We start from the raw sequence: 23,672 nt of genomic DNA on the forward strand, positions 1-23,672 counted from the left end.
CCCATAAAGTGTTCCTTAGCTAAGATGATTCTCCCCTCCGTATCCTTATATGTGTCTGTAACAACTAATTGCAAATTTGTATGTATCAATATTATTGCCCCCCTCTTACTTGTTGAATAAGAGGAGTAATAAACCTGACCAAGCCACTCCCGGAGATATTTATTATGTTCACTGTCGCTGAGGTGTGTTTCCTGTAAAAAGGCTATTTGGATTTTGTCTTTTTTTTAACTATTTAAAATAGCTTTCCTTTTCACTGGATTATTGAATCCCTTAACACTCCAAGTACAAATTCTAATACTCATTACTTTATACTTTTTGTACTTTATGTACTTAATGCTGTATTCAGAAAAATAGAAATAATTATATTTGGTCCAATTACAACATTTAACTCTGCCTGTGCTGATTCCAAGCACAAACAAAACACACAGCTTGGAGTAACGAACAATGGCATAAGTATCCAAAACAAACCTATTAAAAGGTGGAAGATACGGAAACCAAAAACAAACTTCGTCATACTCTTATTAAAAAATATCCAACTGGGATCTTAGCAAGTCCGAAAAAGGATTATCGTTACAAAGAAAAAGAAAACAAAAAACCTTCCCAACTGGGTCATTGGTCAATGTAACAAGCCTTGTGATAACACGAATTAAAACATCTACAGACTGAGTGTCTTAACCTATAACATGACTTAACGGAGAATAAGGCCCAGTATTATTTAAGTTCTGTTATTCGTCGTCAGAGCTTACGAATTGTCAAACGTTGCTATTACTGAAACACAGTCTAATTTATTTATATTTCACAAAGCTTATATGTTTACTGTTAACGATTTAAGCTCTGCTTTTAACACCATTCAAACGCCCTTTTTAATCTTAAAGATGGAGCAGTTGAGTGTAAAACCAGCTATCATAAAGTGGTACTTATCTTTTTTAACTGATAGAACTCTGATAATGTGTACAACTTCATAGTGTGTAAAAGTAAACAATTGTCTTTCACATCAAGAGAACATTAGCACAGGTGTTCCATAAGGCTGTGTCAGTTCACCAATTCACCAATTCTTTTTACACAATGAGTTCTTATTCTTCACTGACAGGCTTCCATACCACACCACAATAGAAAATGACATGAAAGATTCAATAAAAGTAAAGTAAAACAAAGTCAGCATGTGTCTATCAATGTTAAGCAGGTTTCCTAAGGCAACTCAAACGTTGATGATCCTTTTTGCAGACCATTTCACAATTCAACTCAAATGACAGTTTTGAGTCTATGACTGTGCCAAGATATTTATAACTCTCCACATGAGCCACTATCACTGTGTCATCAGCAAACTTAATAAATATCCTGTTTTCATGTAAGCTTTGACACATATTGGTGTACAAAATATATAGTAATGGTGAAAGAACACAGCCTTGAGGGGATCCTGTGGATAAACATAATACATCTGAGCAGCTACCATTCACTTTTACCCTCTGCATTCTGTTAGTTCAAAAGTCCAGTATCCATCCCACTAAGCTGCAGTTCAACTTGTAATACTCTAGCAATCTTCTGGCTAGAATACAAGGTTGTATAGTATTAAAAGCAGAAGAGAAGTCTTGCATGGTTATTTTCCCCTCCAGATGCTTAGTCAGTAAGTCAGTAAGCACCTTCAACACTTCTATTCGCTCTGTATGCAAATTTCATAGGATCGAGGACTTGTCCAGTCTTACTCAATATAGGGCAATAAAGGTAATGATCGTTTGACCAATAACATGCAGACTTTGTACGTCATCGACTAATAATGATGCATGAGGTGGGACCTACAGAGAATGGTCAAACAGATGTAAATATATGTAAAAATGTATGTTTGACTTGAAGCAGTACTGAGCATACCGATCTGTGTATGACATCAAAGTACCATGAGAGCGATTCAAAAGCACAAGAAGCCATCTGCTCTCTAGAGCTCTCATGGTACTCTGTCATACAACAATTGGTCTGCACAGTGCAAACAAAGCCAAAATGTGGATATTGACAATATCGAAATCCTGGTCAGGACATGTCCTGGGAAAATGGCACGTTTGGTCACCCTAACTTATCGGCCAAAAATGCCATGGCACTACTCGTTAGCACAGCTATTCTTGCCTGTAAATGGCATTTCTAGATATCTGTAAAAGTATTTTTACTAGTTAAAATATTATTGAAGATATCAGTAATTCTGTTTTCACTAGTCGCAAAGCCAATTTCAGATATCAACTGCCTTTGTTGATATCAGTATTTACCTTGTTATTGGTAAAATGTGAATTCAGAATCAGAATGGGCTTTATTGCCAGGTATGTTTACACATACAAGGAATTTATTTTTGTGACAGAAGCTAAATAAATTAATAAAATAATTAAAAATACAAATAACTAGGTAAGGAATGACAATATATATTCCACAGTTATTATCAAGTGTTCATTAGATGGATTGCCTGGGGGAAGAAACTGTTCCTGTGTCTGGTCATTCTGGTGCTCAGGGCTCTGTATTGTCGACCAGATGGCAACAGTTCAAAGAGGGAGTGTGCTGGATGTGAGGGGTCCAGAGTGATTTTGCCAGCCTTTTCGCTCACTCTGGATAAGTACAGTTATTGAATAGAAGGTAGGGTTGTACCGATGATTCGCTCAGCAGTTTGGACTATTCTTTGTAGTTTTTTGAGGTCAGATTTAGAAACTGAGCTGAGCCAGACAGTTACTGAAGTGCAGAGGACGGATTCAATGATGACAGACTAGAACTGTTTCAGCAGCTCCTGTGGCAGGTTAAACTTCCTAAGCAGGTGAAGGAAGTACAACCTCTGCTGGGCCTTTTTCACAATGGAGTCAATGTGAATGTCCCACTTCAGGTCCTGAGAGATGGGGAGAGCAGGAGGGTTTCTTCTGTTCCACGATCATCTCCACTATTTTGAGCGTGTTAAGCTCCAGGTTGCCTCATATCTGTAAGTAGACTCGTCACCATCCTGAATGAGGCCAATTAGTGTGGTGTCATCTGAAAACTTCAGGAGCTTGACAGAGGGGTCCTTAGATGTGCAATCGTTGGTGTACAGGGAGAAGAGCAGTGGGGAGAGGACGCAGCCCTGGGGAGCTCCGGTGCTGATTGTACGGGTGCTGGATGTGTATTTACCCAGCCTCACAGCTGCTGCCTGTGTGTCAGGAGCCTGTTGATCCACTGACAGACGGAGGTGGGCACGGAGAGGTGAGTTAGTTTGAGCAAGAGGAGGTTTGGGATGATAGTGTTAAAGGCCGAGCTGAAGTCCACAAACAGAATCCTCACCTAAGTCCCTGGTCTAGGTTTTGCAGAACGTAATGCAGTCCAATGTTTACTGCATCGTCCACAGAGCTGTTTGGCTTGTAGGCAAACTGAAGAGGATCCAGCAAGGGTCCAGTAATGTCCTTCAGGTGTGCCAGCACCAGTTATTCAAATGACTTCATGACCACAGACATTAATGCCACAGGCCTGTAGTCATTTAGTCCTGCAATTTTGGATTTCTTTGGGATGGGGATGATGGTAGAGCATTTGAAGCATGAAGGGACTTCACACAGGATGAATTCAGACAGGCTGGTATAACACAATCTGGGCCTCGTGCTTTTTCCTTTTCTGCTTCCGTAAAAGACCTGGTGCCCCACATCCTCACTTATCTGTATTGCAGGTGTGGGGGAGAGGGGGGTTGCAGGATGTGTGAATGGTGAGAGCGGTTGTTTGATCCCCTTTCACACTGCACGTCGGACCCTGCACAATTGCTGGAACACTTTACCCGTGTATTTGCTGGAATGGCAGTGCGAAAGGGGCTTTGGACAGGTTTTCAGGACAGGTTGCAAGAGTGGTGAATGGTGTGAACGGTTGTGTGGAGAGACGTTCAGGGCAGGTGATGGGTGTTCTTTCAAACCTGCAGTAAAACTGATCTGAGTCCTTATTTTTCCAGAATAATTCCTCTTTGTCACTTTGATCTCCTTTTCCAGTGTTTATTTAGCCTGTTTATACAAGACATTGTCCCCCCTCCCGTTGGCATCTTCTTTGGCCTGACGGAGCTGTCTGAGTTTTGCAGTGAACCACGGTTTGTCATTGTTGTAAGATGAGTCCTGGTAGGAACCCACATATCCTCACAGAAACTCATATATGATGTTACAGTCTCTGTGAGCTTGTCCAGATCGGTGGCAGTAGCTTCAAAAACACTCCAATCAGTGAGGTCAAAACTAGATTGTAAATCTTTTTACAGTCCTTTATACAGGTTTAGCTGATTTTAGTTTAGTGAATTCTTGATATCAAGAATTCAGTTGTTGCTAGTTGAAATGTTAATTCTTGATATCTGTGAATGTTTTTCAACTTGTTAAATGTTTTACTGTTCAACTGTAATGTTCAACTGAAAATGTTTTACTTATATCAATATATAACTGATATCAAAAATGAAAGATTTCACTAGTAAGAATTGTATTTCTGATATGTGAAATTGAAATTTCAACTAGCAAGAAATCAATTATTGATATTAACAATTGATTTTGAATGGCAGCATATGGTGACATTTAACTAGTGAAAATACATTTTCAGAAAAAAATAATAAGTTGCAGATATAAAGAATTATAATTTTTACTAGTTGAAATTTAATTCCTGATATTAAGAATTAGCATTTTAACTAGTGAAATTTTAATTGTTGATATAAAAAAATTACAATTGTTATTAGTAAAAATCTAATTCTTAATATCTGGAATTTAATTTATATTTTTGAAAACTGAATTGTTGATATTAATTCACAGGATATGAATTCTTGATAAGTCAAAACGAATCATATCCTGAGAATGAATAAAAGTCAAAGCGACTTGCCATAAAATAAAATTTAAAAAAGTATTTAATTTTTTTGGTAACACTTTATTTTTACACTTTACATACTATGTACTTATTATAGTAATTACAATAACTATGTAATAACTAGGTACTTACCCTAAACCCAGGGCCGTGCAGAGACCTTTGGAGGGGCAGGTGCTCAAAGTATAAAAGGGGCACATGGAACAAGGTTTAAATAGCGCGGTTCAAAATATCAATACAGCAATATATTGTGATACATTCCTTGTTGATTCACGTGTCGATATGGATGATTATGTATTGATACGGCAGCAAATGCTGTGATGCACTTTTGAAAAAGAAACAGATTAGAAGAGACAATTTTAAGTTTAAAAGTAAAAAAATAATAATAATAATTCTAAATATTGGTTTATAATGAGTATGATTATAGGACAATTGTGTATTCCCATGAAATTAAAAATAGAGAAAAAAACAAAGACCAGTCATAGTTTTAATGGGCTAGATAAATGTAATTTACTAGCTATATTGTATGATAATTGTATATTAGATTACAGGGTATTTAATATATCTGTTTCTCATAACAAAAACATTGGATTCATGGAAGGCACCATGCAGTTATGTCATAAATTCATACAAAAACACTCAATTGAAATTCACAATCCATACACCCATTCAGAACAGCTCTCTCTCTCTCTCTCTCTCTCTCTGCATTTCTGTGTTTTTCAGTGGTTCATTGGATTTAACATTGTACATTATAATGAGCTGAAGACTTCCAGTGGAGCATCTGTGAGAGGTTTATGGTTGGACTCCATTAGTATTGCATGAAAGTATTATGTTTTGCTTTGGTACTCGCTGAAAGTGTAGCTGTGGGTTCTCTCTCACTTTGGCTCATTATTGAAAATTCAATATGCTTAAGTTACTAAGGAGGAAAATCAAGAGAAGAATATGTGTGTTGATAACACACTTGGGCATATCTCAAAGTTAAAGAGTTAGTTCACCAAAAAAAGGAAAATTTGTCCATGTTTGACTCACCCTTGAAGCATCCTAGGTGTATGTGACATTTTTGTTTTCATATTTTCAGAGTTATATAAAAAATTGTCCTTGTTCTTCCAAGCCTTTCAATTGGGTTAAGAGGGTGTTTGTTGTCAACAGTTCAGGAGACGTGAAATAAAGTGTATGCATCTGTAAAAAAAACCTCCCTCACACGACTCCAGGGGGTGAATAAAGGCCCCCTGTTGTGAATCCATGTGTATTTGTAAGATAAATATCCAGATTTCATTACATTACACTTTTTTTTCTCAGTTCTGCTGACTGTTGGAACGTGGAAAATGTGCAAGCAGATGACATAGTATGTCAACGCTGTGTGGTTAGTAACTAGCATGGAGAGAGAACAAAACAAAATGGCGGTCACGAATTAAAAGCACAAAACAAGGATTTTTTAAAGAAAATGTCGAAAGATTTTGAATTAAGCCAAGAAGAGATTGGTTTTCCTTTTCTAAAGTAGGGAAACATTGCTTCCTTTGCTCCTACATTTCCCAAAGGTGCACGTGTGACACATATGTCTTCCATCAGCATATGTGAGAAAAAAAGTGTTTATTATGTTTGAAATCTAGATATTTATATTACAATTACTTATGGAATTACTACAGGAGGCCTTTATGCACTCCCCAGGAGCCATGTGAGGGAGGTTTTATTTTAGATGGGCACAATTTATTTCATGTCTTCTGAACTGTTGACAACAAAATCCTGCTTAACCCTAATGAAAGGCTTGGAAGAGCAAGGACAATTTTTTATATAACTGATTGGATTAGTCTGAAAGAACAAGGTAAGATACACCTAGGATGCTTCGAGGGTGAGTAAAACATGGACGAATTTTCATTTTTGTGTGAACTTTTTAACATGGAAAAAGTCAAAACGAATTAACAGAAAACATAAAGTGTAATGAATAATATTTTATTGTAATCTAATACTTCCCCCACTTATTAAATACCTGCACTCTCAATGTAGCTATTCAACACAATCATCATGATTTTCTTCTAATTCTGTTGTCTCTGACATCAGAAGGAGTGTGCTTCATTCTCAGGGAGTATCATTTTGTAGTGTGAATGCATTGTGATTTGTCCACAACACACAGGGAATTGTGGGATAGCTGGTCTCTGAGGCAGCATTGATTACCCTGTGAAGCTGCCAGCGCTTTCTCTCTCTCTCTATTTCTGTCTGCGTCATTGCGAGGCTGCAGATAACACCTCAAAACTGCTGCTGACGACAAGGGCTTGGATGACAACATTCTTCATCTTCTGCACAAACTGCCTTTTTCCAAACTCTAAGAAAAACCTGATCCATTAGTAATGTTGCTGATACATTTTGGTCTGTTGTAACAGTAACTACAGTATCTGCAAATCATTTCCATACGCTTTCCAATATGCAGTGTTCTCCCTATTACATTTTAGCTTTTAAGCAGAGTAGTTAAAAAGAATGTATCATAGTGCAAACTAGATATAATGTTTTCAGACACACAACTGCATATTAATTGTTTATATTAATATGTTATTTCATAATTACTTATATTGTTGAAACATAATGCCGAATGTACTGACAAGCATTTCTTTCATGACAACTCGCTGAATAGATCTGGTAGAATGCTATGGCAGAGCAAGTACAGTACCAAGACTTGCTATTGACATTACATCCACAGACATGCTGCTGTGAACATGTAAGAAATACTTCTGTTGCACATATATCACACATAAAATAACCCCGATTTTTATAACATATGTGAAATTACCCCATAGCAGGTCCATTCAACGTAGAGCTGGGGAAGGTGGAGTGTTTCAACTGCAACTCCTATTATCCTTATTTAAATGTTGAGCAGCAAGCTCATTGGCTGCTGTAAGAAATCATGTGAATGCTGATGTAATTATATCAGATTCCGTTAGAATCTATTGACTTGCACCATCTAGAATTTCATAACAGAACTTTGTTATTTCACCAGTTATTTCTATTGAATTGTCATAATATTTGAATGAGTCAGCTTTTTGGAACAATACAATGGTGAATAAACACAATTTGCATGTGTTGGCTAAAGTATTCCTTCAGTCTTTAATCTAGGTAGAAGATTTAAACTGTTTTCAGACATCCTTTGAAAGCTTGTGTCACCTGAAGGCTCAATTTGATATGTCTTAACTTTTCAAGAAGTTCTTTTTCTTCTGAGCATATCATATGTCTATTGTAGATGGGTAAAATTCCAACATTGCTTAGCTGTGATGTGTAAGGAAGGAAATATAGTTTAATAAAGTTTGTTATTAAGAAAAACAATAAATGAATTTAAAGGGAAAGAGAAATAAAAGCAGAAACGTCTCGGTTACGTACGTAACCCTCGTTCCCTGATGGAGGGAACGGAGACGTTATGTCGACCGACAAATGGGGTCTCACTTGGGAGGCCAATCATCTCTGATTTTAAGAGAAAACGCCAATGAAATTGGCAAGTGGATTAACACACCTGAGCCACTCCCCGTGCCAGCGGGTATAAATAGGGCGACAGGTGCATCCACTCATTAGGTTTTACGCTGAGGAGCCGAGAACGTGTCCCGGCAACAGCGAATGGTTCAAGGTTGTGGCATGGGGACATAACGTCTCCGTTCCCTCCATCAGGGAACGAGGGTTACGTACGTAACCGAGACGTTCCCTATCTGTCGGTCACTACGAGTTATGTCGACCGACAAAATTGGGTCCTATGGAAAACGCCATAACCTGAACCTCGTCACAACCCTGAGGCGCTGCAATTGTTGACAAGCCTTGGTGTGCCACAAAAGCTACGCTTAAGGTCGTAACCTTCCCAAAGCCCCAGCGCAAATTCACTGACCTTGGTACCGAAGGGGCCAAAGGGTGAGTACATCGCTGCTGGAGAAGGCCATGCTGCTGTTCCGCCCACAAAATAAAATGGAAGGGATTTCAACCTTCTGTGAAAGATTGCTTCAAATCTTCCCTATTTGTTCTTTCAGCTGGCAAGACAATGGGGAAGCGAGCCTTAGGAAGGCCGCTACGGAGACCACATCCTACCCGTAGGGAGGTGACATGTGGATATACCGATATGGACTGACCCAGGGGGCAGTACACATATGGAAGGGTCTCTGAGGCAGGTCCTACCTTAGAGTAGGGATGGAACGGCTGCCAGAAGAGACTGACAGAACGATCTGTCAAGGGAAGACACGGGTTTGCCAAGAGGGAAACCTTACCGTGGAAGAATACACATATGGGTTTACCCGTAGGGAACCCAGCCATATGGACACCTAGCCCAGTACAGGGGCTGACCGGCTCCGGGCATGCTAACACCAGTACTGGGCCTGGCGACAGACTGCTCCGCCAAGTCTGACGCCGAGGGTGCTGGAGGATGCTCGACCAGGGTACGCCAACCGGGGAACTCTACTGGGAGAAGAAGGCGCTCACATCCCCGTGTTAGGGGGAATGGCGCAGCAAGCGAGACACCCAGCCAGCCCTTCCCGCCAATTACCTGTTACCCAACACACGGGAGGAAACTGGCTCTACACGGAGGTTGTAAAACCTCGCAAAGGTGTTAGGTGTCGCCCAGCCCGCAGCTCGACAAATGTCTGCCAGAGAGGCGCCGTGCGCCAACGCATAGGAGGAGGCCACACTCCAGGGGGCACGGCTCGCCTTGGGAATGGTAAGCCAAGGCGATGGCGTCCACTATCCAGTGGGCCAACCTCTGCTTAGAGACAGCCTTCCCCTTCTGCTGACCTCCAAAGCAGACCAGGAGCTGCTCAGAGCTTCTGAAGCTCTGGGTGCGGTCCACGTATATGCGAAGCGCTCTTACGGGACACAGCAACGACAAGGCTGGATCTGCCTCCTCCAGGGGCAGCGCTTGCAGGTTCACCACCTGGTCTCGGAAGGGAGTGGTGGGAACCTTGGGCACGTATCCAGGCCGGGGTCTCAGGACAACGTGAGAGTAGGCCGGCCCGAACACAAGGCACTCTTCACTTACCGAAAATGCTTGGAGGTCCCCGACCCTCTTGATGGAAGTGAGCGCGATCAGGAGCGCTGTCTTGAGAGACAGGAACTTCAGCTCGACCGAATCCAGCGGCTCAAAGGGACACCTCTGAAGTCCCGCCAGGACAATAGAGAGGTCCCAGGAGGGAATCAAGGGTGTCCTAGGAGGATGTTACCTTCTGGCACCCCTCAGGAACCTAACGATCAGGTCATGCCTCCCCAGGGACCGGCCGTCCACTGCATCGTGATGTGCTGCAATGGCAGCCACATACACCTTCAGGGTGGAGGGTGACAGCCCACGCTCCAGCCTACCTTGCAGGAAAGAAAGCACGACTCTGACCGGGCATCTCCGGGGGTCTTCTCGGTGAGAAGAACACCAATTCGTGAACAGACTCCACTTCAGAGCATAGGCCTGCCTCGTAGAAGGGGCTCTAGCCTGAGTGATAGTGTCTACCACTGCTGGGGGCAGATCACTTAGGTCTGCCGCGTCCCGTCTAGAAGCCACACGTGGAGGTTCCAGAGATCTGGACGCGGGTGCCAATGGTGCCAAGCCTCTGAGAGAGAAGGTCTCTCCTCAGGGGGATGCGCCAGGGAGGCGTGGTCACGAGGAGCATGAGTTCCGAAAACCAGGTCCGGGTGGGCCAGTAAGGCGCAACCTACAGGACCTATTCCTCGTCCTCCCTGAGCTTGCACAGAGTCTGTGCGAGCAGGCTCACTGGGGGAAACGCATACTTGCGTAAAGCCCGAGGCCAGCTGTGTGCCAGTGCATCTGTGCCCAGGGGGGCCTGGGACAGAGAATAGTACAGCTGGCAGTGGGAGGACTCGCGGGAAGCAAACAGGTCTACCTGGCTTCCCCAAATCGACTCCAGATCAGCTGGACCATCTGGGGATGGAGTCGCCATTCCCCGGGGAAAGTGAGCTGTCGTGAGAGCACGCCGGCTGCACGATTGAGCTCCCCCGGGATGTGGACAGCGCGCAGCGACTTGAGCCACGTCTGACTCCAGAGGAGGAGATGGCGGGCGAGTTGAGACATGCGACATGATCGTAGACCGCCCTGTCGGTTGATGTACGAAACAGCCGCAGTGTTGTCCGTGCGGACCAACACGTGCTTGTCAAGCACTAGCGGACGAAACCGTCGCAAAGCTAGATGCACTGCCAGAAACTCCAGGCAGTTGATGTGCCAAAGCAGTCGAGGTCCTGTCCAGGACCCTGAAGCTGCCTGCCCGTTGCATGTCGCGCCCCAGCCCGAGTTGGAGGCATCCGTTGTGACAACAACGTGCCGGGACACTTGTTCTAAGGGCACGCCGGCCCGTAGAAAAGCAAGGTCCGACCAGGGACTGAATAGGCGGGGACACATCAGTGTGATGGTGACACGATGTGTACCGCGGCGCCATGCCCATCTCGGGACTCGGGAGTGTAACTAGTGCTGAAGTGGTCTCATATGAAGCAACCCGAGCGGCGTGACTGCGGCTGCGGATGCCATATGCCCCAGGAGCCTCTGAAAGTGTTTCAGTGGTACCACTGTCCTGCCTCTGAGGGAACTCAGGCAGTTCAGCACTGACTAGGCACACTCGCTGGTGAGACGCGCCGTCATACTCACCGAGTCTAACTCCATACCGAGATAAGAGATTCTCTACACAGGGGAGAGCTTGCTCTTCTCCCGGTTGACCTGAAGCCCCAACTGACTGAGGTGCCGAAGCACGAAGTCCCTGTGATCGCACAACTCTTCTCGGGACCGGGCCATAATGAGCCAGTCGTCGAGATAGTTGAGGATCCTGATGCCCACTTCCCAGAGTGGGGCAAGGGCGCCCTCCGCGACCTTCGTGAAGACACGGGGGGACAGGGAGAGCCCGAAGTGGAGGACCTTGTACTGCCATGCCTGACCCTCGAAAGCAAAGCGCAGGAACGGTCTGTGACGAGGGAGGATAGAGACATGAAAGTATGCGTCTTTCAGGTCGATCGCTGCAAACCAGTCCTGGGGCTGGACGCATTTGATAATGTGTTTCTGCGTCAACATCCTGAACGGGAGCTTGTGTAGGGCCCGATTCAAGACTCGCAGATCCAGGATAGGTCGAAGGCCACCGCTTTTCTTGGGCACGATGAAGTAAGGGCTGTAAAACCCCGTCCTCATCTCGGCTGGAGGGACCGGCTCGATTGCATCCTTCGCCAGGAGGACAGCAATCTCCTCGCGCAAGACAGGGGAATCCTGGACTGCCACCGAAGTCTCGAGCACGCCATTGAACTTGGGGGGTCGCCGGGCGAACTGAATCACATAGCCGAGTCGGACCGTCCGGATGAGCCAGCGTGACGGGTTGGGCAGTGCAAGCCACGCTCCCAGATACCGTACAAGTGGCACCAAAGGGACAGTCGACATACCCGCAGTGGTGCAGCGATGGGGAGTCGTGCCTGAAGGCCCAGAAGGCACTGCGTCCTGGGTCATCGCAACCACACTCCCCGTGTTCCCGGAGGAACTGGCCAGAGACGCGTGGAGAGCCGTTGCGTCTCCGAACAACGACCTCTTGGCCGCTGGCGAAAGGGGGCGTCCTGGGTGAGAATGAGGAAGCTGTGCGTCGCTCATTGTCAGCCCACGAGTCTTGCAACTCGGAGGAAGGAGAAATTGCTCTTTCAATGAAAATGTGGGTGCCACTGGCCGTTCGACCAGCGGCGGAACAGAACCAGAAGATTCTCCACCCGGCCCTCCTCCGGGGGAAGGAGTGGCGCTCTCTCCGCCATCTCCTGAAGAGCAGTTCTCCGCATCTCCGAGTTGCCTGTGTCAGGGCCGCTTAGTCGACTTCCTCGAGGACTTTGCAGCCGGGAGTGACACGGGGGGCGCCGCTCTCCTGCGCGGGGCTCGACGCGCCGGCCTCGAAGAACTCTCAGCACGGGACGGAGCTGGTGTGGAGGACGCAGGGGGGCGCCCTCGGCGACGAGCAGGCTGAGGCACTGCCTGCGACGGAATGGTGGCAACCGGAGGATCACGTCGTGGCAAGATGTGCTGTATGGCCTCAGTCTGCTGTTGTTCTGTCAGGAACTACTGGGCACAGCCCCTGACAGCGTCGCCACACAGGACAGCCTGGGACATGGGAGCATCGAGAAAATGCATTTTGTCAATGTCTCTCATACAGACCAGGCTGAACCTGAAACGGCACTACTGGACCACCAGAGTGGACATCGCTTACCCGAGGGACTGCGTTGTGACTTCCGTCACCCAGAAGGGGGAGGTCAGTCGCCATGCACAGCCCCTGCATCAACCTCGGGTTGGTCCTACCCTCGTGCATTTGTTAAAGCCTTGGCTTGTTGGGTTTGCAGGATAGCCATGGCATGCAAAGCAGAGACAGCTTGGCCCGCAGCACTGTAAGCCTTGGTAGCGAGCGCGGCCGACAGCTTACAGGCCTTGGGTGAGGGGCGCGGACTATCCCTCCCAGTGGCGGCGTTTTGCGGACACAAGTGCACCGCAATCGCACTCTCCTGCTGGGGAATGTCAACACACCCCTAGCTGCCTCGCCATCGAGGGTAGTGAGGACGGAGGAACGAAATGAGCTGCTTCCGGCCGTAAAAGGGGCCATCCACGACTACATCACTTCCCCATGCACATCCGGGAAGACAGGAACCAGAGTAAAACGCGGTTGTGAGTTGCGCTCCACACCGAGAACCAATCAAACAGCCATGAGCACTCAGGGCTGGGCGGTGCATTCACCTCCATCCTGATGCTCACAGCTGCCCGGGCAAGCACGGCTGTCAACTCTGGGTCCAATTCGGCAGTGGCGACAACACCCGAGGGGGGCAGCCCCACCGAATCTTCATCCACAGAGGTCGATAACCCATCCCCCGATGCTGCAATCGACATCTGATCTCCGGCGGCAAACTGAATGACCCGTTGGGACTGCCATAAGACAGCCCAGCAAAATCACCCAGCAGCTGCACAGGACAAACACTGCGGAAGGGGTAAGAGGTCCGTGGGGCGTGGCCCGGCGGAGAAGCTCTCACTGTCACCTTCAAATCTCCCAGAGCACTAGCCGGCGGTCCTCTGCTCGAGACAGAGAAACCAGAACGGGTAGTGACAGAGGGGTCTGCTCCCTTCCCTTAAAGAAAGGGGAGACGCGATCACAGCGTTGCCATGGTCACACACGCAGTGCGTGCATGAACCATCCACGAACGCGCCTTCAGCGTGCTGAATGCCCAGACACGGAAGAGAGCGAACGTGGCCGTTGTCAGAGAACAGGAAACGACCGCATCCAGAAGGACGCGGACGAAACGGCGTCTTGAAAAAGACGCGAATCGTCCGCGATTTGCTCTTTTAGGAAATCTGCTCTCTTAGTTGAAGCGCCCAGGGGAATCGCTGAAGGGACACTGCTGTTTGCGCCGTACCGCCAACCAGAACAGCTTCCCGACACAGCAGATGAATGGCTTTGTGGAGTATAACAGCTTTCATACAACCACTCGGCTCCGAAGCAAAAATCTAATGAGTGGATGCACCTGTCGCCCTATTTATACCCGCTGGCACGGGGAGTGGCTCAGGTGTGTTAATCCACTTGCCAATTTCATTGGCGTTTTCTCTTAAAATCAGAGATGATTGGCCTCCCAAGTGAGACCCCATTTGTCGGTCGACATAACTCGTAGTGACCGACAGATAGGGAACAAGTGTGTTGTGGCATCGACAGTGGGAGAAGTGATAGTGTGCCATAGCATAAAATGTGTGTGTTTGTGTGTGTGTGTGTGTGTGTGTGTGTCTGTGTGTGTAGAACAGTGTTAGGCAGTACCGCATTACTTAGTAAGGCATTACTGTAATTTGATTACTTTTTTTAGTAACGGAGTAATTCAATGCGTTATAATTTTCTAAATAGTAATTAGAGTATAGTTACAAGCCAAGGTCTCTATACGTTACTGCCATATAACATTGCTGACAGAATGCAGTTTTATAATCTAGAGATTGTAAAAAGGATGTATCACATGCACTGTTGAGTCAAGTGCTAGAGACCTGCTCCGACGCAACAGAGTGCAGTTTGGGACAAGATGGGCAAGTGCTGCTGCGTGCGATTTAAAAACTTGTGTGTGTGTGTGGAAGTGTTGTTTTTGGTGGCCTGTTTTAATTTTAGTTTTAGTCTAGTCTTTGTGTAAAGCTGTCATTTTAGTTTTTAATAGTTTTAGTCATGTTCATACTCTTTTTAGTCTAGTCAAGTTTCAGTCAACTAGAAGTCTGAGCATTTTAGTCTTATTTTAGTCAGAATTATCCATGACTTTTCCTCTAGTTTTAGTCTGTGAAATCTGATAACATTTAGTCTAGTATTAGTCAATAAAAATTGTATTTTAGTCTCTTTTTAGTAATGCAATTCTATTTAACCCAGTCAATATAGTATAAGTACCTAGTAGTATAGACGAATCCAAAATTTTCTTTTAGCAAACCCATTTCAAACAAGGTTATCTTATTATATTATTGTTACCTTATCGATTTAAGAATACATCCATTCCAGACACGGAACACTCTCTGATTTGAATTCACAACATTTATTTTACTAGCCACACGTTACAAGCACACACATCTGTCCCTTTTTCTGTGTCAGACTTAACTTTGTTGTCGTCTTCTAAATAATGCAGCGAGTGGTGCTTGAGGAAGTGATGTCGCCTGTGTCTGCGCAGTGTGACCTGATGCAGCCCCTGAAGTGAGACACAGGAAACAAAAATACTGCATAATAATAATAACGCCACTAAACGAAACAAAATAACCTTATCACAGTTCGTCTCGTTTTGGTCAACAGAAATTAAGAGACATTTTAGCCTAGTTTTTATTTTGTAAACCATATTTAGTCTCATTTTTATTCGTCAGCAATATTGTATTATACATTTAATTATAGTCATCCTCACATGACCAGCATTTACGTTGTGTGTCATCTTGTTTTTCATCATGTGATAAAGGTTCATTCACGACGATATTTAGTAATCATTTTCATGATGAAAGCTACATTAGTGTGTGGGATGTGGGAGAATAAAAAAATTCACAGGACTCCAAAATAGTAGAAATATCTAAACATAAAATATTTAAAACAAATAAATTGTTATTCATTTATTTGTGTTCTGAAGACGAACTAAGGTCTTATGGGTTTTGAATGACATGAGGGTGAGTAATTATTGACAGACTTTTCATTTCTGGACTAAAACTTTATTGTTCCAAAACTGTTTGGTTACCAACATTCTTCAAAATATCTTTGTCTTCCACAAAAATAATAATAAGAATAATAATTCATACAGCTTTGCGATGACATGAGACTGAGTAAATGATGACGGGCACGTTTTGTTTTGTGACTGCATTTCCCTGACCTGTACTGTGTGGTGCTATTACCATTCCTGCTGTATTTTGGCTTCTAGCAGGATTTCTTTCTTTTTTTTTTTTTTAATAGGGTGACTGCTTATCCAGTTTCTACGGTTCAGACAAGATACAGATAGAGCAGTGAAGTAAAGCTAGAGATCTGCTTGGAAAAAATGTCCTGTTAGGTTACAATTTAGTTTCACTGAGAGGGGCGAGCAAGATGGAGAGCGGGTACAATCCCGTGAAATTGGCCCAAATATGGGGCTCATGTCTGAGCTGTCACTGCAGACTATGCAGAGAATGTCAAATAATTTTGTGAATGCCAATATACAGCACTGCTCAATCAATTAGATCTGCAGTTAATTTGTAATTCTATAGTGGAAAGGCATATTGTTGTTATTGTTGTTGACATAATAATTTGGTCAGACAAATTTAAATTTAGTCTAACAACAAAGTTACTAGGTCTCATTCACTAATCATGCAATTCTTTGTGGCCCGGATGAAAAATGGGATGTACTGTATTAGAACTTTGCTTTTTAACTTTAAACATGTTTTCAGAGAGATTAAAAGGCTAAATTGAGCATGTGTGTATACAGATAAATATTCACATAATAATAAATTGTAATAGTATTTTTAATTTTACATTTCTGCAAAATTTTGCCTCGGAGAGATTAATTGCATGATTAGAGCCAATCTGAGCTAGACGTGACCTTTAGTGCAGATGTGAGAAATGGTGTCTGGGCAATTAGTGTGTGACGTAAGACCTCCAGACAAATGGCCAGTGGCCCTGACCATTAATCCATCAGTTCAGTGTGGCTTCATTGAAGGATCTTGTTTACTCAGAGCAGCATCTGAAATGGATCGAATGGTCTTATTTTACAATCTTAGAAGAAAAAGACAAAGCATTGGAAATTTGGTACATATTTTTGACTATGCATATTTGACTGTAGGCAGGGGTTTTCATACACAGCTGTGCTAGTTTAAAGCATTTCAGATCAACATATACAAAACATTTTTCTTTGCATGCATGTCCTATTTTATGATATACATTATACATTATTTATGATATACATTATCCCTTATTTGTATTTTTTTTTTTCTTCGTTTTTCTGTTGTAATAGGCTTTGATGTAATCTTTCAAACATGTACTATAGTTCCTGTCAGTACTGGTGTGTGGGAAAATATCCAGAACATGACAGGCTGTACAGGTTGTCTTTAATTTTAGGCAGTGAACTGAGACGGAGCTGCCTTGATAAGCTGTCTGCCTTTTTGTTTCCAGCTGAAGTAGACTCATTTCCACGTAAACTGGGCATGTCCAAATTTGAACTTTTGGCTATTTCAAGTGGTTTATGGCAATTACACCATAGGGATACTAAACACAAAAACAGAATATACTCAAACTAAGAACCTAAGTTGTTGTTGTTTTCCTTTCTAGGCGAAAGATACAGCAAGGTAAAAAGATGTCTGATTCTTAAAGGAATAGAATAGTTCACCCATAAATGAAATATGTCATCGTGAATTTGTTCCCCATGTTCTAGTAAAATTAGATAACTTAAAAAATGTTCTTTTGACCACAAAAGACATTTTCAGAAATATTTATTTTAGTCCATACAATAGAAGCGAAAGGTCACCAAAACAATCTAGTTACCAACATTCTTCAAAATATAGTTTTGGTGTTACAAAATGTACAGGTACAGATTGTGTCTCTGCCGTTTAAGTCAAATTAAGTCATTTATACTTATACATTTATACTAAACACACTGTTTACAGAATATGACTGCAGTGATAATGTTTTATATTAAATTTACAGTGACACTAAAGTTAATGTGTCTATAAGCTGTTGTAAGCAAACCAAAAGCCACTGTGGCAAGGAAGGAGAATGTCCAAAAGATCCTTATGGAGAGAAAAAAAATATTCGTGAGAAAGCAGGTCCAGCTGGTGTGTGTGTCCATTGCATATCGTTTAAGGTGATGAATGTAGATTGACCCTGTTAGAAGTAACTAACTGGAGCAACTGGTTAGGTGCTTACAGAAAATTGTTTTTACAGCTGTTTCTTGAAAGATGTGGTCTCAGCAGTTTAGGTGTGGGTTGGCAGTTCATTCCACCAGAGTGGAACAGAGAGGGTTAAGTTTTAGCAAGTTATTTTTTTGGCATCACTCATTCAGAGATATTATCTGGCAGAAAGGAGCATGCACTTTTGTGGTGTATTCTGGTAGGCAGGTGTCATTCTAGTGGCAGTCCTACAATCCAGTATCAAGACCTTAAATTTGATTCTGGCCAAAACTGTGAGCCAGTGGAGTGAGTTTAGGAGTTTCACTCTCTTTCACTGAGTGAAGCCTAGATGTGCTGCTGCATTCTAGATCATCTGCAGAGGTTTTGTCGCAGTGCCTGGAAGGCCCACCAATAGAGAAGTGTAGTAGTCTGGCCTTGAAATTAGAAAAGTTTGGATGAGGAGCTGTGCTGCACACTCTGACAGGAAAGGTCTGATATCCTGATGTTGTAAAGTGCGAACCTACACAACCAGGCAATTTTTGAGATGTGGGTTAAAAATAAAAGCATTTTTCATATCAACATATACAAAACATTTTTCTTTGCATGCATGTCCTATTTTATGATATACATTATACATTATTTATGATATACATTATCCCTTATTTGTATTTTTTTTTCTTCGTTTTTCTGTTGTAATAGGCTTTGATGTAATCTTTCAAACATGTACTATAGTTCCTGTCAGTGCTGGTGTGTGGGAAAATATCCAGAACATGACAGGCTGTACAGGTTGTCTTTAATTTTAGGCAGTGAACTGAGATGGAGCTGCCTTGATAAGCTGTCTGCCTTTTTGTTTCCAGCTGAAGTAGACATTTTTCCATGTACATTGGGCATGTCCAAATTTGAACTTTTGGCTATTTCAAGTGGTTTATGGCAATTACACCATAGGGATATGGTGTAATTTGATCGCTTTGATCGCTTTCTGTATATAATTTAAGATTAGCCATTAGAACGAACACAGTTACTTACACGTTGAGGTATTATTGTCATGTCCATATCTTGCAAAAGTCTGTTTGCAAAACCTGCACTGAAAACTGATTTGCCAAAGAATCCACAGTGTAATGAACTGAACAAACAAACAAATAATGCATCACACTTATCATTTTAGACATCTGCAAAAATAATCACTGTCCTTGGATTAGGATTACTTTTGAAGGTAATGTTATTTTTACTAATGCACCAGTGGATGATGAAATCTGAAATGATTTGATTTCAGATCTTGGTTCCAATAAAAGCTGTTTTTGGACTAACAAGGAAGTTTTGAGCCTCTGAAATTTACAGGATATTTTTATGTTAACTTGCTTAACTTGAAGAAATTATGACAGAAATATAATGCTAAACTAGAATTCTTAAAGAAATAAAGTAATAACAATATTATTATATATGCATAAGTGTTAAACTAAGCCTATACTTGGTGTTCATTTTTTTTCCTCTGTGTGATGATGCGCTTGTTGAAGAATTCAGTCTGTGAACAGAAACACTACGAGTAAAATATGAGTTAAGTAGTCAGACATTAGACAGTCATAAATACTGACATTTACACAAAGGGAACATGTGTAACAGTGCCTTGCAGGTACAAATGGGATAAATGTTTTGTGTTTTGATGAAAAAGTTAACATTGGCTTCCCACATATCACATTTTTGTATTACTTATCAGAGCTGTTGAAAACAGAGATTTTAAACTAAATAAAATCAAATAATTCACACGTAAAATGAAATCAACTGATGCAAGGAGTATTCAATTAAGCCTGTATGTGTTAATGTTTACTCTAACTGTATAGAGATTTTGTGAAGGCAATTCTTTTCTGACTTTGAAGCATAGACTACTGCTACATAAAACTCCATGCGATTGCCTTAATATTAGTTAGTAGTAATGAAAACTGCTGAAGCAGTTTTATCCAGGCCGGATTACAGAATTATTGAATTTAGTTCTAGCCACAATGCACATACATTTTCATTTATATTTCTGTTCTGTCCATTGCTCTTTTGAATGTAAATCTTGCATAAATATGCAAATGTCATTCCCAAAACTTTGCAGTATGAATGTGGCTGAAAAACAAAAGTTTTATACAAATTCTGGATAGATTATATATATATATATATATATATATATATATAGCCTAGAAAACACAAAAAAGACCACTTCCCTTATAACCCCCTTATAATCACTAAAAAGCTATTCCTCATCTTAGTTTATCATTTAGATCTGTTTCACACGAGATTGGAGCCTATGACTAAGATATATATTTTTTTATTGTTCATTTATACAGTTATACAGTTTATACAGTTCTTTATACAGCATCTTGCTTGACAATAAAAATGCAATGTGTTGAGAGAGAGAGAGAGAGAGAGAGAAACAAGTCACAATAAAATAACAATAAAAGAGTGTTTTTTGTGTCACGTTATATCAGATAGATTTAGGGTAGGGTTTAGTGTAGGTGGTATGTTATTTTTAAGATTTATTTTTTTCAAATGAGCATTTACCTGACATTTCATTTCCAAACTGCTGCATCAACCATTATAATAAACATCGCCAAATTGTTTAAGGATGAACTGAGCACACTTCTAGTGCCACTCAACAAACATTTCAATTTGAAAGGGTCATGAAGCAACGTAATATCATTTTGTCGAAATTACACGACAGGACAATTTTTTTCAATGGGCCTGGGTGGTTTGTATACCCCATGCAGTGCAGCTTTTGTTGGTTCACAGCCTGAGGGTCTGGCCAATTTCTACTGCAGTCTTCTAAAGCAGCTGAGCAGTAACTAACATATGCAAAGCCCCGGAGGCCACAAAAATACTCAATGGTACTGAACACCCAGACAAAAGTGGTTCATTTTGTATATTCATAATGTTTGATGACACCCTTTGTTTGAAGTGCTAATTACGTTTGTCTGTACATTCTTGACTTGTTTCCAAACACTGTTGCTTTGTAATTTTGAATAGCGTCTTCAGTATTGAAGGCACCAGCCATGAAATTACAGTGCTCCCAAGCAGTGAAAATGATCTTGTTTTCACCCTCCCTGGATAGTGTTCTGTTTTCACATTTCTTTTAATAGCTGCTGTGAATGACATCATACAGTAATATAGGCACAGTATTTGTCCTCTTAACAGTTTTGTGAATTTTGATTTTGAGACCCCTCTGAACAGTTGTTTTTTAATTAGAAGCTTTTAATTCATGTTTGTCAGGTCAGTTCTTTATCTAAATGCTGCATGGAGGCTGTAACTCACACCTGATGGCATTTGTGACCCTGCTGCTATTGTTTCATATCATTATTTGTAGAGATACCAGCCTCTGGTCTAGCCATTAATGAGAGAACAGAAGGTCTTGTAACAGCGGTCTGTAATGACATTGAGCTGAACAGGGATAGACTTGTTACTACTAATGTTACCAAATCTAAGCTACTGAATTAGCATTTTGTTTTGATACTGAATTAAAAAAATTTACTCCCTTTTGAATAAATAAATAAAACTCACTTATGAATGCAGTATTTTTTATTGAGTATGACTTTTTTTTAATAGAAAAAATATTTTATATCTGGATAAGTGAACTCCAAAGTTTTGTTTAAATTTGCAAACATATTCATACATTTTGATGATGGAGTTTTTCCCTTTTCTTCAAAGCAGATTTCGTCACTCTCATGATAGAGAGTGTTTGTTATGTGCTCTGACTGCTCTGGATGGGTCATGTGGATGCCAACAATCTTTCTCATAGACCCCACTACCATAAATGACAGAAGGGCCAACTGATTCATATGTACACTACCGAAAACTAGGAAATATGTTAAGGATATGACTATTTGTTTTACTAATCTTTAATCTAATTTATTAATATGTAATAATACAGAATTAAAATAGTGCCCTTAAAGTTCATTCCATATATATTATATATATATAAATATGGGTTTTGTAATATGTTTAAATCCTGTTGTTTGTGTGTCCTATTCATGAGGAGATAATTATGCTAATCCTCTTTGAATGGCACTTTTTCCACATGCACATGTATTTTTTATTTTATTTTATTTTTTCATGACTGATGAATACTTTTTTTTTTTTTTTACCTAACTCATGCACATGTATGAGTTTGGTTACACCATAAGGTATATGCTGAAAGTTATTCAGCTGCATTTAAAGAGCATGTGAGACACACCGAACACCTGTTATTTGTTTGTACATTAGACATGGATCAGGTTTTTCACTCAGCCTTGAACTTCCATTAGCTAATTGATTATCTTTAATAATCCTGACCTGCTTGAGTTTTCCCTATAAACATCCATTTTACCAAGAAGTTTTACAAGATTTGTTGTATATTTGTAGGAAAAAATAATAGCCCACAGTGCTAAGCTAAAATGGAGATGTCTGGTGATGCAGAGGTGCTCCAGGTTAGACTTAGTGGGGTGTGAAATTACATGTGTTAGTGGTAGAAAAACAGTTTGAAGTATTGCAGAATTTTTTGTGGATGTGTGTACATCTGTTTGTGTGTAAGAAAGGAGCAATGATATTGTATATTTCAGATTATTAGAACATCTTAAATCAATATATATATATATATATATATATATATATATATATATATATATATATATATATATAAAATAAGCATTGCCAACAACAATGAAAATGGGGCTTCTCTGAACATATATTATTTGTGATGTCAAATGTATTGCTCATATTTCTTCCTCAGAGTAAAAGAAAGAAAGAAAGAAAGAAATAATAAATTAGCTTTTATCTTCCAGTTATGATGTCATGTCTCACAATGTGTTTTAAATCATGCAGTTTGATTTAATTAAAAAAAAACATACTTTTTTAGGGTAGCTTTTATGTGATTCATGTGATTACTTTGTTATTATATTGGCTTTTTATTTTGATTATTTTGATTAGTTTTTTAATGCCTGCACTGTTATGTTATAATTTTACTCAGGGGTTGAAGTAGTTTCCATATGAATCAAATAATTCATCAATTGTTATTATTATTTGGAGATGTATTAATCTTTTTATCCCTCCCCTTCCAAACACACACACACACACAGATTGTGGCAGTTGGTGAACTCTATTCTCTCCTGTGTAAAGAAGACTGTTTAATATGCGGCTCTATGAAAATGAGGCCTGGAATACCAGGGGTCTCACAAACACACACCACCCCTTTTCTTAGCTCTGTAATGAAAGATCCGCCCCAGGACTATCTTTAAGCAGGATTAATGTGGTATTTAATTATCAGGGCTGCAGTGGTTGGTGTCTACATATAATACATTTTATGCACAACAGGGTGTCATAAAAGCAATATCAACTTCACAAACATATCACAATAATAAAATAATATTACATTTTAGGAAAGGACTTAGCCTAATTACATTCAGCTGAGTCATTTTGTGAGATCAATTGGTTATATTTGTGCATGTGCAGGCTCAGCAGCGAAAGAAAGTTTGTGTGTGATGTATAATTTTGTTCAGTAAGGTGGCAGAATAAACTAGGCAGTCAAACCCCATTGTTGATGCTGGATTCTCTCAAATAT

At 41.4% G+C, this 23,672-nt stretch overlaps 1 protein-coding gene across 3 annotated transcripts in view; it reads left to right on the forward strand.

Moving 5' to 3' along the window:
• The window catches only part of rhbdl3 (rhomboid, veinlet-like 3 (Drosophila)), a 71,004-nt gene that overhangs the window by 19,740 nt on the left and 27,592 nt on the right, over nucleotides 1-23,672 (forward strand). The gene's annotated exons all lie outside the window — the stretch shown is intronic.

The sequence above is a fragment of the Carassius auratus genome, chromosome 6, assembly GCF_003368295.1.
Source record: "Carassius auratus strain Wakin chromosome 6, ASM336829v1, whole genome shotgun sequence".
NCBI classification, from domain to species: Eukaryota; Metazoa; Chordata; class Actinopteri; order Cypriniformes; family Cyprinidae; genus Carassius; species Carassius auratus.